Below are 18617 nucleotides of genomic sequence, written 5' to 3'. Positions count from 1 at the left end.
GTTTCTTCTTATATGCAACATCTGCCCCGTGATCCAAGCTCACCATATTACACAACTTACTGTGTGGTTCTGGATGCAGTGCATTTAAATTACATGCTATCAAATTCAAAGGAGAGGAGGGAGGGGGTTGGGACAGAAGGGGCTAGCTGTTGGACTGAAGTCCAGGATCAGAGTCCCATGAGTCCTAACTGCATGTCAATCACGATTACTTCAAATGAGCTGAACCTTCTCCTCCCACTGTTGTGCAGAAGACTAAAACTTAAAACCTAAAATGACTTTATACTGCGCCAGTGGTGCACAAGAACCACAAGGACATCACTGATAAAACAGAAAGTGCTTATTTTGCTTGTGGCTCTGCGGGCCTGGAAAATCATGTTATAACAACAAACAAATCTGCATAAAATTAAGCTAATGGGCAAATGTAACATGCTTGACAAAGTTACACTGGTCAGTTATGAGAAGAAAGCAGAAAATAGCTCTGGCACCTGCAGTGCAGAAACAATGTGTGTTTGGACTGACATGTCAGTCTGATCACTGGAAAAGGAACAACATATGGAAAATCTCAATACTGAACACATTATAGGTAAACACCTTGAGAAAAAAAAAAAAAAAAGAAAAAAGAAACAAATAGTTTTAGAGGATTTTGCAAACAGTTTTCCCATTCTATTCAAATTCAGTTTGCAAGTTACATGTCACAAAGAAACTGTGGATTCTTACTGAAGAACTTGATACCGAGGCGGATTATGAGCTTCAAGCATCAAACTATAACAAACTGACCACATTGTAACATGTAAACACGTAGCCGTGCTTCATGCTTTAGCATTTGTTGACTGTTACAAAAAATGAGGCAAAAGAGTCACTGAATCAGACATCTAACTTTATATCAGACAGAATTCTGGGATGGAAAATGCGATTGAGAGAAAAATGGAGCCAGCATACTGTAACTAGAAGCCTTCACCGCAGTGTGCAATCCAGAGCCAGACTCCGGAAATGCATGGCAGTGTTCCCTACATCCTGCCTGCCCAGCCCTAACCTTGGCCCTCGCTAGGCACTGCCAAACCCCTGTTATCACTCTGTACAATTACCTCCAGATTCCTCTGCAACCATATCATATCATGCCAATTATAAAATCCGCCTCTAAGTACAAAGCACTACATGTAGTTTAGCATAAAGTCTGCAGTCTAATGTGTTTCAGTCTAGAAATAGCTGTGTAAGAGTGCATTTGTGTTCATGAATATGGATGCAGAAGTGGGGGGAAAAAACTAAGAGAGAAGTACTATGTAGTTACTAGGGAACAATTGCAAAGGCAGTTTTTTTTTTCTATTTGTAGGCATGTCACGATTAAAAATAAATGAATAAGGAAACAATGTTTCAAATAAGCAGAAAGGTTAAGTAGGAAGGTTAAAAATGAAGTTTAAAGAAACAGTCAGCTTTTATTTGTGCATAACTGCATGAAGACCTTAGCAAAAGTAATTAACACATAACTGAGTATTTAAAGTAAAGAAAGATAGATTAAAGTGTCTGTTTAAGTCAAAAATAAAATGTTTATATGTTGATTAAAGTAATAAAAAAACTGGGGAAAGAGATAGTTAAAAGGAAAGGATGGCAAGTCTATGTAAGCAGCAGGGATTATAGATTAATAGTTGAGAAGGCTGACATTAAAGGACACCAATTGTTATCTAAAATACAGGATATGTAGGTGAAATGGGGAGCCAAAATAAAAAAAATCATACTTTAAAGGGTTAAAGTAAAAAAGAAATAAAAAATCTGAAAAGGAATAGTTAAACGTGAGGTGTAAATAGCTTGATCAGCTCGTTTAGCAAACACAGTTTTGAAACAGTGAACTAATGTAAATGATGTGGGGTTGACATGGTAAGCTAAAATAATGACTCATTGTTAAAATGGTGAGAATAAACTAAAAGAGTTGAAATGGTTAAAAGTAAGGAATAAATTAGACTTTTGAAAGTGTTCATAAAAGTAAATATGTAGTTAACATAGTTGGCTAAAATAATGGCTTTATAGTTAAAATGGTTAGCATCAAGTAAATAATAAACAGTTAAATGGTTAAAATGAAGGGATAAATAGGGAAGTTAAAATCTTATGCAAAAGAATAGGATGATAGAAATTGTCTTCTTGAATAACAATTTTTTTTAATGTTAGCTAAATTCAAGAATGAACTGTTGAAATTTTAGCTAAATTAAAGCTATACGACATGTATTGAAAAAAGTGTTGAACAAAACCGTAGATATATGGATGCTTAATGAGGTTAGACTTTTGAAACAGTGAAACTAAAAAAAATTCCAGTAGTTTTTGTGAGTATCATCATGACAAACAACTTTAATTCAACCATCAGCCAGCAGTAATGTGTTAAAAGCACAACAATATGATGGTAATAGACAAAGATGCCAAATGCCATGAAAGCAACAGCAGAGAAGTGCTTGATCAGTACCAGGTTCTGGCACTGTAAGCTAACACGCTAGTCATGCTCCAGCCAAACTATCATGCAAAAGTAAAGTCTGGAGCTGCCAAATATAACAAAATGATAAAATGTCTGACACAAACCATTTTTCTTTAGAGAGGGCATGTCGGAAATTAATCACATCTAATGAATTTCTATGCAACGCACCCAGAGCACATTTATTTATTTAACCAATGTACGAAACACACAGTGACATCTATGATAATGTGTGACATGTTCTGCACAATTTTAATTCTAGCATTGCATTGCCAAAGAATGTGATAGCGAAATAAACAATGTGGCTTTTCTTCCTCGCCATTCATCATGTTACATAGTTATAGCCACGGTTCTACAACCCAGAACTGAAAAAACAGAAAAGGTTTCACTGTTTGCCCTTTTTGAGTTTTACACTGACGCTGTATTTTCTTTCTCTACATGTTTAGAATAGAACGGTGACAAAGATGTCATTATTTACAGTCAGCAACTTTGCAATTCAGACAAATAAAAACAGTCAAAGAAAAAAAAATATTGAAACAATTTAAATATGGGGACAGAAAAACAAGTAAATAAATAAATAAGAATTTTGATAACATTAATATTTGGTATTCTACTTTTATATAAAAATAAACATAAACACACTGGACCATGAACAAGAGGTGTTAATGACAGGGAGCTGCTTTGGGGTGTAAAATGCGGGGAACCACTTTACTAAAAGACTGCATTCCAGAGACCAGTCCAATCATCTATCACCAGGTCTGGTTTGGACCTTATAAGGAGCAGGGGGCATTCTCCACGTGTTTTCCAAACACCGCACAACTTATCAGATACAGTTTAATGGACAATTACGATGCTGTCTCTGGCCTGAAAGCGTTCAGAAAGAAAGAACCTACATCTGTCCTCTGCAGCTCCCTCCCTCCATCCTCCTCCATTTGCCATGCTCCCATCTCAGATACTATGTAATAAAGCCGAGATCAAAAGAATGTATGCACAACTCAGGCACAATGAAGGTGGAGGACAGCCTCTCGCCTCAGGGGTGGTAAGGATTCAAAAAGAATGTGATATCTCCAAAAGCAAACTCATGCAAGTGAGCAGGCCTCCCCTCTCTCACTGGCTTTGTCTACAAGTGAGACTCAATCTAACTTAAGAATTTGGTGTTTCAGCAGATCTTTCGGTTATATTTTACTGTCTCTGAGGAGTATGCAAGGCCTTTGCTTACATATAAGTTTGTAGGCTTTCCATATGGAAGTTAAGATGAATTCTGCAGCTACTTGAACACTCAAACTTTCCTTCAGGATATTGGGGATGCTAAAGGCAGGAGAATGACATCAACAGCAACTTGGATTTCTATATCTGTAATTTTCTCTTCCTTCCAGGAGAGTTGTTCTTCCAGGCTGACTGCCTGGAGTTTGGAGACACCCCCTCCCTCCTTTCCTTCATACTTTGCTCGATAAGAATCAGAAGGAGCGGAGGGGTGGACATGAGCGCGCATTAGAAGGGGTGGACATGAGCGCGCATTAGAGGGGTGGACATATGCCTTTCTTTTCTTTGTGCGCTGCGTGCAAGGCTGCGCCGTCATTGGGACGCGAAAAGTTTTGCAGCTACAGCTCGCCCCCCCCCCCCCCCCCCCCCCCCTCCTTTTTTTTTTTTTTTTTTTTTACTTTGTGTTGAGCTGGAGGCGAAAATAAGCACTCAAAAGAAGCAGCGGCTTCCAGCCAAGTTATTCTGCAAAGTAAGATCAGCAGCAGTCCATGCAAACAACAGCAGAGCCCCAGTGTGATAATCTGCCATCAACCAACATTCTGTTTTTTCCGCTATCAACTTAACGAAATAGATATTTAAATATATAAACAAATAAAAAGGAAATACTGTGTTAATAGGACTTGGTGAGAGTTGGAAGTTTTGCGCTTACCTGTGGATCTTAACGGGACAAAAAGTAGAGCTCTGCAGTCGAGTGAGAGGAGAGGAGAGGAGTCTGCAGTCGGTCCTCCACCACACTCAATGATAAAAGCACACTGAATACCCGTTCAAGCCCCTCCCTTTAGGACATAATCGCATATCTGCTGTTGGCTGGCTTTAGTTCTCTCAGTGTTAAAACATCAAGCAGCTCCAGGCTTCACGCTTCAAGCTGGTTGCAAAATCTGCATCCCGAAATAGAAAAAGAGAACCTGACGGCAAAGGAAACTTTTGCAAAGCACCTTCGGTTTAAAACTATTTGCCAAGAGACATCTAGTCTTGGACATAAACATGGCAAGAACTATGTCTTGTATAGCAATAAACCTATGAATTTGTGGCCTACAATTGAACTGATACGAAGTGTTATGTTGCAGCCTATTTCTGTTTTATTACTACTACAGGCAGAAATGGCAGCATGAGATGCAAAACACTTGCATAAATTTGTTTCAGTTTGACAATATTTTTAGATTTACACTTGTCGACAAAACCCCACTTCCCTCCCTCAAAAAAGTTGATACGTTGCTCAAAACTGAAATAAAAAACATTTCATATACTGAAACAGTGTCCATTAGCATTTCATGGAAAATATTAGTTAATCTGGAAATTAACCTTTATTATTATTATCATCATAATTATTATTATTTTATTTTATTTTTTGCAGGGGGGGCGGGGTCAAAATTCTTTCCTCGCTCATGCCTATATGTGTCTCTGTTGTATTTTCCTTTAATGTTTTTGATGTCTTTTTCCCAAAATGATTCATATCTGTATTTTATGTTCATGTATCATTAATTTACAACAATCCACAATTAATGTACTAATTACATTAAAACTCTTCCATTTTGTTCTTCTCGTTATTTCTCCATCGCCGCTTTGTATTGCTGTATGCATTTCAGCATTGTTATGTAAATGAAATGAAGGGGGTGGTCTTTCAGGTCAACTTTTTCTTTTGGGGGGGGCAAAACAACATTCAGCAGTATCTTAGTGCATGGAGGTGTGCTGGTTCTGCTGTTTGTTGCCTGGAGAGAGATGTGACCTTCCGCAAACATTGCTGACTCAGATTGCATGGGGTCTGCTGCATGTTGGTATGTTGCTCTTTTAGTTGAACTTCACTCAAACACTTATGATTCTTTCTATCTGGTGTGGATGCAGTAACAAAGAGGACCAACTGCAGACATTCACAACCAACTGGAACCTGCTGAACATTCTGGTATAGTTGGCTGGGATGCATGGAAAACGTCCCCTGGATTGTTGAGTTGAGAACTTTTCTAAACATTGCCAAAGACTGCAACTAACCTTCAAAAACCTTACCAGTTTTCCACTCTTTAGAAAAAAAAAATATCCAAGAAAAATAAATATATTCAGCCAAGTGATATTTCATTTGATGAATTAATCTCATCGTCAAGTACCAGTGGTCTCAACAGGGCGAACCTTTTAAGTTATGTAACATTATGCCTTTATATTTAACTGATCCTCTAGTCCTATTTCTGCTGAATCCCGATTTCTAACATAATCATAATTTATTTGATATGATAATCATGCACTAATAACAGCAACCATCCAGCAACACATGACATGTAAAACTTGGACAACACATGTAAAAAGTGGGATTGGGGATCTCAGCTGTGACACACAAAATCTCATGCTCAAAATGTCAATTGCAGGTATAAGTAACTAATTTCTAAAACCATCCTTAGTTGCTTCAGCTGCTCCAAAATGACAATGCTCAAAAAGGAATTTTGTTTGGTGATTGTTTGCCTGTTTATCCCCAAACTATTTACACAAGGGTGAAAAAAGCATTCTCTGGGTCTTATTTGCACGTCTTCCTGAAACATTTTAAATATAGGTGCAGTTTCTATGAGCAAAGATCTTCTTAGGTTTGGCAGATCACATTGCAGGTACTAAATTGATATATTTACATTTAGAAAAGATCAGAGCAATGCCCTGTATTGCATATTCATTGCAGCAGATGTACTAACTGGATGCAGTACATTGTATGTTTTTTATTGCATGTGCCTTGAGTTTGCACATGTTTCAGTACATGCAAACCTTGAGTAAATCTGGCCATTAATACAGCATTTGAAGATGAAATACATGAAGTAAAATGTTAAATTCCATTATGCAGACACGTCTCTTTTTTTGAGATCTGTGTGTCAGCAACTTTTCCGAGGCTGCAGCAAGTTAGGAGGTGACAAACACAATATGACTATTGTGTTCCACTTTTTTCTATGTAGTAGCAGCACAGACACTGCCCTGCTTTGTCTTTTCCCTTAAAACAATGACACTGAGAACAAAGAACCAGCATAAGCGCATTAGGCCACTGATGCAGAAATGAGCACCATATGCACAGTGAATGTTTGCTTGTGTTTTTTTAAGATAAAGCGGACTAAATGTTAGTTGTCTGCATATGAAAATGCAGTTATATGAAAGTGTGTTGTGTACATATGTTGGCTGTAATGTGTGTGACATAATGAAATAGGTGGGGGCAGGAGTTGGACAGTTAGTCTCTTCAACAAATTAAAAAATGTGCTCATCTTCACTTTGTTGAAAGATGATATTTTTTAGAATTTATTTCTACTTCTTGCTTGTTTCTTTTAATCCCTTTCTACTGTGCTCATCTTTGCATTAGAAAAACCATATTTCCAAAATGCAGGAATATATTGTTGCATAATTCGAATGCCAAAACATGAAGCAAAGGTTGGGGAAAGATTAGACTCAGTACAATGCTCCTATTTGCTATATTTACATCATAAGCTCAGGTGTTTACACCAGCTGCATGCTTCAGTTTGCACTCAGCCTCCACAAGTTTCCTGTCTCGCCTGTTATTTACATTATGAGACATTTTTTCATTCAAAAAGGAAATCTTATTGCAAATGAAAGGACACATCACTTTATAAGTCATGGCCTTCTTAATGCCAGCAGATGCAGGGCAGTCCATATAGATACTAATGAAGGAAGAAAACATTATGGCCCCTGGCTGTTTTGCTTTCTGTGGACTGTTTTTTTTTTTTTTTTTTTTTAATCTGCTGTCAAGGATTCTCAGATCTTTGAAGCCTCAGGCCAGAGAGCATCACACTGCCAATTTTTATCTCCAATATAAATCTTCAAAATGTTACATCAGATAAAGCACCTCAGAAGCAATTATAAAGGTTTTAAAATCACAGGGATATTTACCAAACTTTTGACATTTTTCGCATTTCATCATATTGTTTTCAATCAGATGAAAGAGAATTTGACCGTCTTGTACCATTGACACTTACACTGCATGCCTTAAAGTTTTAATGAGCTGTAGGAAAGGGCTGTCGATGTGTTCTCAAGATTGCACAGTTTCAGAACAAACTGGGGTTGTTTATGTTATGTTAGCCATTAACTTTAACCGTTCATTTATACTACAGCCTTCCTCTGCTTTATGAATGATGACTGGTTAGTGTCTCAGATCTTTTGGTTTCTTGAGTGTGCATATCAAATATCTGCAGCATCCTCAGTTAAATGCAATTTTTTTGTCATCCCAGCTGCTGTCTTCCTTCCTGCATATCTGTGTTCAATCAAAAACAAAAATGCAAGAAAAGTTTGACTCCTGCACTGATAAATATCTGTTATTCCTCTAGTGCATGGTTTATGCTTGATTTATAATAGTTTTTATTATTCTGCAGACAAACAGAAAGAATGTCATTAAAAATATTAGATTAAGGCTTCAACGTGCGTTGCCACTTTTATACCATAAATCCCTATTTGAGTAAGTCAAACATATGAAACATTTCTGCAGACCGGTCCCATTAACTGCATCAAAACTATTTATCTTGAAGAAGACCCTGAGTCTGGAGCTCTGCTTGTATTAATTGACCAAAAATCCACATTGCAGCCAAAGGTCATGGGAATTGCATGTGCCACGTGTAAAAAAGTTTCAAATTATTAAATCCATTTTTCTCACATGCCAAAACCTCAGGCTCCAGACAGTTTGGAAACTTAGGTTTTTAAAGGTTTTCATGGCTTTGAAGCTGGATTTCATGATTGAAATGTTGTCAGATCAGAGGGGAATGGCGCTCAATGTTCTAAAACACTTGTTTCAGACAGATGATGAACCCAATGGCTGCATAAAGCATCAATATAAAATTAACATATTCCCTGAAAGAAAATACAGAGGCGGTGATGGAGACAGTAGGTTTCTTTCAAAGCAAATTTGACTGAAGAAGGAAGGATTTTACCACGCCAAAAATGAAAACAACAACAACAACAGCAAAAAAACAATCCAAAACACTAACTTATTCGAATTATCACCAAAAGGGGCAATGAAATCTTTGTTAAATTATCTTCTATTGTCCAAATGGCTGGACAGAGCATTTAAACAAAAATAAGAAATACCAGCTCAGAAATGGCGGCTGAGAACATTTAGTAATGTCTTAAAAATCAGCAGACCAAAAATGTACACAGATAATATCCCCGAAGTGTATTTAGTTGCTGCTGAGATATTTATAAGAAAAAATAACTGGAAAAAAGTCTATCACCAAATTCCAGCCTAACTCAACCACAGAAGATTACTAGTTAATATATCATGGATGAGCCAACATATCATAGTTGTGGGGATGTTACTTGTGGCAGTACTTGTCATCTTTTTTTTTTATAGGAGATAGACCACACATGGCATATGCGTGGAGTTTGCCTTTAAACATGTGCTGTGAATGTGTCTGTTTAAAATGTCATTCCCCCCCCCTTAAGGGCCTTATATTGGAGTTTTTTCAACAATTTTAATAATAGGTGTCAAATGTCCAACAACACTGATTTTAATGTGTACTACCCCAAATTCAGTATTGGTCCTTAATTTCACCCATTCTAAAAGTCACTCTAGTGAGCTCTACCAAGAACGAGCTCTTTCTGTGTCTGGACCTTTAAATGTTCATAAGTGGTGCCTGTCCACTTCCCTCTCAGGGAGAGGGCACCAACACAGTGATCTTAGAGGGAAGGCAGCTAGCCAGGGAGAAGGTCATTGGCAGTATCTACTGCCGTGGCAATGGTATTTTCCCTTCATGAGGTCATAAAGGGAAAGCTCTCAGAGTCATCTGTTTAAGCACACATTCTCTAAACACTTGAACAAGTGAGGGACAGAATGACAGAACTTGCTAATTTTTTGGGCCTCATACATAGGATACAGAAGCGCATGTGACTTTAGAAAGTGAATTTTTTACAATATGGGACCTTTAACCATTCTTCTCTGTAGCTAACATGAATACCTCGCTCTGTTGCCATTACAATTCAGAAAAAATTATTGTCATAACTTACTAGACACCAGAGCATGTAAAGTGTAAATTCTGTGCATATGTATTTTTATTTGTTTTGATGCATATGCACAATGTGTACATGCTTTATGCCCATTTTATGCTTCTGCAACATTCTTAGTTGACTTGGAAGTCATCTGCACATGTCCACTTTATCTATTCAACAAATGAACAGATATTAGATCGGAAACGGAGCAGTGGATCGGGTCTAACATTGCTTTCAGCTTGCTGTATCTTCTGTGTCACCACTGCCACCAGCAGCCCTGGTTTTTCATAAAACTTTGCTATGGTTTCACATTTATGTCTCCTCATTGCATTTACAGCATTCAACTTTCAAAGAGTTTCAGGTCAATTTCCACTGTGCAAAATGATTTTCAATGATAAATTACTTGCTAAAACACGCTATCTAACATTTTCAAGGACACCTAGATGAATCCCTGGTGAACTCCATCGCATCAGCCATCAACAAAAACAATTTGACCCCTTTTTTTCCTTATTTCCTTACAATCTGTTTAATCTAGTTGTGAAATAGTGTGGCTGGATAGACTGGCATGAAGAATTTTGACTTTAAAGAAATAACATCTTGTTACTGGGTGTCATAAGATCAAAGCAATCACAGACCCAGATTCCTATTGTGAGAAATATTTCTTTTTTTTTTTTTTTTTTTTTTTTTTTTTTGAGAAATATTTCTACATTCTTTTGACATCAGATATCTGAATTCATTCTGTCTGAGGCAATACATGGATAGAAGTCATCGATTGCATCTAGCTTGAAGCTACAACCAAAACCGTTTGTCACACAGGGGAGTTTTTACAAACACACCAAGTGAACAAAAGGAATAAATTGAAAAAATGAACAAGTTAAGCTGTCAGAGCTCAGCTGGCTTTCTGCATTGACTACAAGTATTAGTTTTTATGAGTATTGTGATAGGGTAATTATATACATTTCACCATCTATCCAGATTGCAGAAATTTATCACAAACTTTGATTGTCTTGTGAAATACTGAGAAATAGCCTTTTGGCAAATGAGACACTTTTTGAAATTACAAAAAAAAAAAAAAAAAAAAAAAAAAAAAAAAAAAAAAAACCATACCAGAAAAATGACAAAAGACAGAGTATTTATGTTTTTCAGTTTCTTTATTTTATTGTGAGTTGTATTTTATAATAAATATTACTGCTTATAAATCTTATTTTCAATTCTTTTTAGTTTAAAAAAAAATGTATTTTACTATTTTTCGCGTAATTTCTGGTATTCTTCAGACGGATCCGTCTGCGGCAGGGGTTTTGACTTTTGACTGGTGCCCATGCTGGTGCCCTGGTCTACTCCTGGTGCAGACAGCTCCTGGGACAATGTTTCCTGACTGGGCTCCTCTGTGCTCAACAGCATATTACTCTCTAGGTGTATGTGTGACAACGACAATGGGGCGTTGCAAATAGGTGTTGGGTACGGGTGTGTACGTGTGTTTGTGTGTGTGGGGGAAGGGGAAGTGTGGTAACTGGGCTATTTTTTTTGTGCATTTAAAAAGGTGTAGAACTTTGAGCTGCATTTAATTGCATGAAAGAGGCTTTATAAATAAAGTTTGATTTGACTTGATTGTACTCTTAGATATAACTGAACAATGAAAAAGAACGTCAATGTGGATTTGGCTCAGCTGCCTGCAATTTCATATTTTAAAAACTCATTACTCTGTAAAGACTAAGTTGCACAATGAGTTAACAGTATGCACAAACAAGTGTATCATTAACACACACTATATTGTGGCTTTGGACTAGTTAATTTTATTTATCCCACTTTGGTTGCATTTCTTGACATCCTTCAGCCCTTAATTTTCTATCTATCTATGTAAAGAATGAATGGATGAATGGAGGGTGATGCTTGGACAGCCCCTGGTGGAGATTATGATAAAGTGAACATTAAAATGAGCCAGATCCTTTATCTGTTGTGTTAAGATGCTGACCTGCACTGCCACCAACAGTTTGGTGTTAAAGATATTTTGAAATGAAGCTGTGTGTTAACACTAAAGATGTCCTGTAAAAATACAAATAAAAAGTAAAATACTTCCTCGAAGCTGTTTTACAGAAAACCAGAGGTGTTTGTATCACAGGTTTTCCCTTCATGCATTTTGTGTTGTGGGATTCCAGAAAGCAACACTTCGTTGAGCTGCAAGGTGCCTTATTTTCACTTTCTTTGTGATCTTTCAGTTTGGTGTGTAGACTTCTTCACTTTTCTCATATTTGACCTCTTCTAAACCTCCCGTTCAAACATCTTTTCAAGTCGTGATCCGGAAAATAATTAGGGTGTTTTCTTTTCTTTTCTTTTTTTAAAAAAAATTTCTGCTACTTCCTCTGAAGTCTAGTATATGTTGCAGGCAAATGCAGCACGAATTCAGTGCATGCTCCTCTGCATTCTTTACAAATTAGAGAGTGTGAAATGCAACTTGACGTGATGCTTGGTTTTTCATACCAATTTTTGCAATTCACGGTGAGTTCAGGCACTGTGTGCATGATCATAATTTCACTTTGGTGTGGCTCAAGATGTAAACAGACACAATCTTAGAAGGAGGATTAAGATGAGACTGTAGCATTTGATCTTCAAAGAGTTGGGAGGGGGGGTACTTTGGTTAAAGAAAAGGTGCAGGGAGCCTCTATGACAATAAATAAATATATAAAAAATAAAACTGACAGAGTTAAACTCTTATTCATTTCCATTACAAAGACAAGTACCTCTTTCTCATTCTTGGCCACCTTCACCTCCGTATCGAAGCGTTCGTCATCCATCGTGTCAGTCTTTCAGTGTAAATCCTTACAGATCTCTTCTGACGACTGAAGCTGCTTTAAACTGCTACAGGGGAGGAAGAAAGATGAAGAAAGGAATGATTCATCATCAAATGGCATGTAAAAGCCTCGGCTTTCAATTTTCACTCAATTGTCAACCAGACAGGTGGCAGGTTAGTTTCTTTTTAAGTGGGTTTTTTTCGAAAGTAAATTATACAGCAAGGAAGATGTGCTGTTTATCTATGAGACACAGGAGCAGCAGCAGTGAAAATCCTTGATGGGAAAGATTGAGTTCTTTTTTTTTTTTTCCCATGGTGGACATATAGATTTAAGGATTGAAGTTCATTGCAAAAGGGGTCTGAGCAAAACAGCTTTCCTGTTGGTTATATCATTTTAATATCACAGGTGAATACCGTAATAAAGAAGACAGGGGAGACGCCAGACAGTAGCTTTGTGTTGCTATAGCAACAGCAAAAATAAGTCTAGCAATTACTTAGCAACCACAAAAATGTAATAAGATAATCGAAAACAAAACAAAATAGGACAAAAAACATATAAAAAAAATTAAATATGATACGATCATTTCCATTATAGTTTTAGATCATTATTGTTTTTGCTGGCTAAAAGTATACGTTGAAAATAAAAGTAAAAAAGTGGTAAAGAGTTTTAATTGTGTGCTGCATTGAACTGGCGACCAGTAAGGTGGACCTTGCCTCTCCTCCAATGATTGCTGGGATAGACTCCAGCTTTCCCATAACCATTATAGGGACTAAGTGGTAAAGAAAATGGATGAATGAATGGCGATTTAGTTGTTGGGAAATATTGTGGTTGCCATTCAGCTTTACATGACTCAGCAGGTAACGTTTTTATGCTAGTAAAGGAAGCAAGGGGCTGGGATGTTGCGGAGAGTGAAACAACATTCACACTGTAGGTTTTATTGCTTAGTTCCAATTTTCTTCAATGTCCGCACAAAATGCCTAATTTGAGAAATATTGTGAAATGTAACCTAACTAGCATTTATCAGGACAACACTGTGACCAGAAAATGAAAATTATTCTGAAATGGAACACACACATGCAGCCTAAACTAACTATAAAAAAAACTATGCCAAATATCTTACTTAAACAGAAAATGAACAAATTTAGCAAAAGAAGTGAAGATATTTCTTTGCAAACTTTTCACAATTGATAAAAATGATGTGTGTTTCATATTCCACTGTGGATTATCAGCTATTAAATCAGTTTCTGCCTGATAATGGAGGAAGCAGTGAGCTCCTCCTCACCATAATTGATATCATTCACACAATTCATGAAATGAAAGACCACGTTACCCCATTGTGACAAAATACCAAAGAATACAAAGAAATGCAGACTGAAAGTACATTCTTCAACTTTCAGAAATTAACTAAATAAACAGATGCATTATTGATCCTTCGACATCAACTAGACTCTTTGACTAAAGTGTGTAAGCGTGTCTTTGCTTTAGGATATTGGATTCCAGAGTCAATGCAGTTAAAAAGTTTAATGCCTTCCACTGTGGGATGTGTTGACCATCATAATGAAATAAATGTAGTTATGACAATATTAGGCTGCTGATGCTTGCCTTTATGGCATTGTAATTTGCTTTTTAAATTTGAAAACGTATTAGCTACAACCTTACAGTCAGAGAAACTCCTAAGCTACAACGGAATAAAAAATCCTGTCATTCATGGAAACAGATGCAAACAAACTTAGGTATTAAGATATTCTATATCTAAATTTTTGAGGAGACTTTTCTGATCGATCAACAACACAACTGAAATTAAAACATGACCCTTCCCAAAAAATGTAACTACATAATGTAACCAAACACCCACCACAGTGATGAGTGCACTTGGTATGCTGTGCTTACTCCACACATTCCTCTGCTCAGATATAATTCTTCTACTCAACAAACATGTCAAGTGTTAATTGTATCAGGCTAACACAGTACCACCAACTGTTGTTTAAAGATGGATGGATATCCTTCAGTTTGTTGATGTCTTGGGTGTTTTTGCAAGCAGAATGCGAAGGATGGATCTGACAAATTCCATGAGGACATTACACAGACTTAGTGGGTTGTAGCCACAGCACACATTTGTCTCACAATGTTGTCATGCTAAGTAAAGTGTCACTTAAAGAACATAAACCAATTTGGAAAGGGGAGTTATTCATAAAAATGATCAATGCTACACTCATTTATTTTGATGACCATATAAGCTACAGAGACTTTTCCCCCCCACTAGGTTTCTTCTCATTGTAAAGCCATGCATTTAAACATGGCTAAGAAGCCATTGAAATGACTGCCGTTTTATTCATTGGCCTCATTTTCCAGATCTGGAGGTTGCCGCTTGACAGTAACCAGTTTTCTTTATCACTCTTGCCATTTTTCCACCAAAGCAATTCTAGTGCATCAGAGTCACTGTATTGAAAAGAACTGATTCTGGGCTGGGAAAACTGGTGCTGCAGTAGCATCAACTACTGTAGTTGTTCCAGAGCAAAGAGCTTTTTACTTGCTTCGGAAAAAGAAAATTTTGAAACCACAGCCCTGTGTTGCAACCGCTCTGCTCCATTCACATCCATGCAAGAGAGAATTGAGCTTCAGCAGGACTGACATTGAAGCAGCAACATTTCTGTCACCTTCCTCAAGTTAAACTGTTTCAGCATTGTTTGTCCGTTTGTGCTCAAAGTACTGCAAAAATCAGCCTTCACAACATTTATTGAATGATATTTACTGATCTCCCTCAAAGCTGCACGTGATTCATGTTTGTAGCAGCAATATTACAGCCCAGTTACATCCAAAGCTGTGAAAATAGTCCCATATCACACAATGTGACGAGCAAGATAAAATCTGTACGATGTAAAAATGCATAGGATTGATCTAACAAGGAGGAAAAAGAAAGCCAAAAGCAGAGACCCATATCCAACTTCTTTGCTAGTTATGCATAGGAATATGCAAGGAGAGGAAAGTAGAACACCAGATACGAAGGTGCTCTCAGGCTGATTGGCACAGGGGAAAAGGAGCACAGAGACCATACGAGATGAGGGTGATTGAACACACGCTAGGTTATTCCTCAGACAGGAAACATAAGGACAGTAGGTGAAGGTTTGTGAAATGAACTCGAGTTGGATGTTTCAGTGCAAAACTATTGACTGTTAACTTGAAAATATTAAAAAAAGAAACTCTGAGCCTCATCTTGTGCAACATGATTTAGCAAGTATAAAGTATATCTTTCCCAGATATGAGGTTGCAACCAGTATGCAATACTATATTAATTTATTCTCTCAATGTTTTAGCTTTGCTACCTTTATCAGGATATTCCATGTGAAAAGCAACTGTGAAAATTATCTACCTTTGATGGACTTCTACTGAATCCCAAGTCAGCACTTTGCTTTCCATATATTTGCAAAGTATGAAACTTCACTCCTTTCATCCCTTTTCACTTTCTATAGAGCAGCTATACAGCTGCTTTGTTCTTCCAGTCCCTATGCAGACTTCTAAACAGCATCTATAATGCTGTCTTGACTCTATTCTTCAACTAGTGGGGCAAAAGTCCCTCTTAACAGCTTGCCATGTCAATTACCATGTATGGCACTGTGATTCCATGACACAAATGGCCATTAGAACCATGATACAAGTGGGTGCAAAGTGGATTATAGTCCTGGGATAGCCTGTGAGGATGCATGGTAACCCAGGACAGTGATGTTATTTGCCTCAATAGAAGCAGCTGAAATTGAGCAGTAAAGTTTTTTCTCACACCCCAGAACTGTCACACTATTGTAGGCAGCTGTAAGCAAGAATCCCCTGAGACCATCATTGTTGTAAGGACCTTTGAAAAAAAAAAAAAAACATAAACCCCTAAAGACTGTCATAGTCTATTGCCAGACGAGCTGGTATGTGATGAGCACCCACACATTCAAACACACTGGCACAAAACAGCCTTTCAAACTCCTACCTTTGCTATTCCTTCTGTTCTTTGACTAAAATTATCAGCTGAATACATACGAAGAGACTTCAGATGTCACTTCAAAGGCAAATCAATGTGCAAAGTGTTCCCGTTGAAGGCTGCTAATCAGTCAGCATCAGCTTGTATTCCTGTGTAATACAACTTTGTATTTCAGGATGGGTTTGGAAATCAATGATACAACCAGTATGCCTCAGTCCAACACAGGAAAGTCCACCAAAAACACATGTTAAGACTACAGGAAATGCACACACACACACACACAAAGAAAATAAAGACCTGAGACAAGTAGCTATAGACTTGATAACTACTCCAACAGATTATCATGCATGCTTGGTAGGACCATTTAAGTCCTGTAACAGCATCTGGTGATGTTTTAGTTACATTAATTATTCAAATGAATGTAGATCATGGAGAAAAACTTTTTAAATATAGATTGTGTTTGAACACGTTGCATCTTTTAGACTGAAAAGTCTATGCTGAATGCATCATAGTTTCAAAGTTTTTGTGTTGTAGTGTTGCAGAGAACAAAAACTTGCAAACATAAGCTATTAACTATTGTATTTTCATATAATTAATTGCACAATGATGACATTTTACACACTCTTTTTATCATGATACCAAAATAAACAAAAAAAAAAAAAACAAACAGCAAAAAACTCAACATTTATGTGACAAAGTGGGTGGGACTCTAATTGTTCACCACTTATTTCTTACATTTACCTTTTGTCATATTTGTCCCTTTAACTTTATTCTGTCATTTCTGTTGCCAGGTAACCATGCTGCACTTACTATCCCGGGTTGTTAGTGTTTGTATTGTGTTGCATTTTTCATTGTATTCATATTCAACATATTTCTTTGTTTAACTCCACCTTGCAGGATAAGTGTTGGAGAGCAGCAAACCCAGCACTTCCTCATTGCAGGTGTGAGTGACTTCTTAGATTAGTTGATTGGGAGAAACCAAGCGGAGGATTTCCTCTTTTTGTAGTTTCTTTAAGTGGGCTTATTTGAAATAGTGTATTAGAACTGGTATTCCTTTTGTGTCATTTGTTTGTTTAGGAATTTGGTTGTTTATTAATGTTGGTGTAGAATAAGGTTTCTGGGGATTGTGATATGTGGAAATGGTTTAGGCTAAATCAAATCAGGTGTCTGTCTAATGGGGTTTATAGGCAGTCAGTTTTGGGAGCTTGTGAGGAGAGAGAGAGAGGGAAAAAGGATGGTGACTGATTGCCCATTTATCTTTGAAATTGTACCATGGACAACTCATGGAAAATAAGATGTTCATCTTTAAGGAAATCCCAGGACTGCTGATTCTGTCTACGTCTGATCTTTTTGAACCTTGGACATACTTCCTCACAATTTACACAACTTTATTTTCTCTGTGTTGCTGATACTATTTAATACTTACAATGCTCTCATTGATAAAAACATAAAATACAGTGTCAGTGCACAAACAAGCCATTTTTCTTTTGAACAAAAAGAAAATCTGTCTGTAAATGTCTGGGAAGTGAAGAGACCGCCAGCTGCTTTCCTCTTTGTCTGATGAACAAAATAAACAACAAAAACAACCAAAAGCAAGTCTAGCGGCACACCCAACACATCAAGAACAACCATTTTTTCCAACTCGCTCAACGACAGGATGTAGAATCAAACCAAAACATCAAGAGCATGCTAATCTATTCCCAACTGTCATCAGTAATGAATGTTATTAATGAGATGACTGATTGAAATGCAGGACAGTATGACAGTATGACACTCACCCCTTGTGGTTGTCCTTGTTTAGATTTCCTACTTAAGGAATTGGTTGGCCTACATTCACAGCTGTGGCATGTCTTACTAGGCACCATATGGCGAGCATTACGAGATCATGGGATTTGATTAGGAATGATTAGATTACTTGGCGTAAATTATTTGCATTGTGATACATGATCACAGCTGCACCAGATCATTTATGTTACAAAGACAATAATCGGCTCAATATTAATGTTTTCGCCATCTCATTGTGTAAAATGAATGCTTGGAGCAACATGTTGCCACAAGGTTAAAATGCAACACTATAACTGCGCCTTTTCTTTTATCAGCACCTTTTTAACATGGGGCATTGATCTTCTAACACACTCGCTCAATATCAAGACATGTCCTCCTCATTAATGTTTACGAGCAGCTCTAATTCAACATC

The 18617-nt window shown here is 37.2% G+C and overlaps 1 protein-coding gene across 5 annotated transcripts in view; it reads right to left on the bottom strand.

Annotated features, from left to right (window-relative positions):
* The window catches only part of cald1a (caldesmon 1a), a 60095-nt gene extending 55637 nt beyond the window's left edge, over positions 1–4458 (bottom strand). For all 5 annotated transcript variants that reach the window (XR_013771802.1, XM_079263292.1, XM_079263295.1 and 2 more), the window contains exon 1: positions 4368–4458. The gene's annotated coding sequence lies outside the window, so the exon portion shown is untranslated. The remainder of the gene's footprint in view (positions 1–4367) is intronic.
* Between the last annotated feature and the right edge of the window lie 14159 nt (positions 4459–18617).

Source organism: Telmatherina bonti, assembly GCF_933228915.1.
Source record: "Telmatherina bonti genome assembly, chromosome: 23".
Lineage (NCBI taxonomy): Eukaryota > Metazoa > Chordata > Actinopteri > Atheriniformes > Telmatherinidae > Telmatherina > Telmatherina bonti.
Note: the sequence above shows the minus strand (reverse complement) of the source record. Positions and strands in the feature narration are given on the sequence as shown.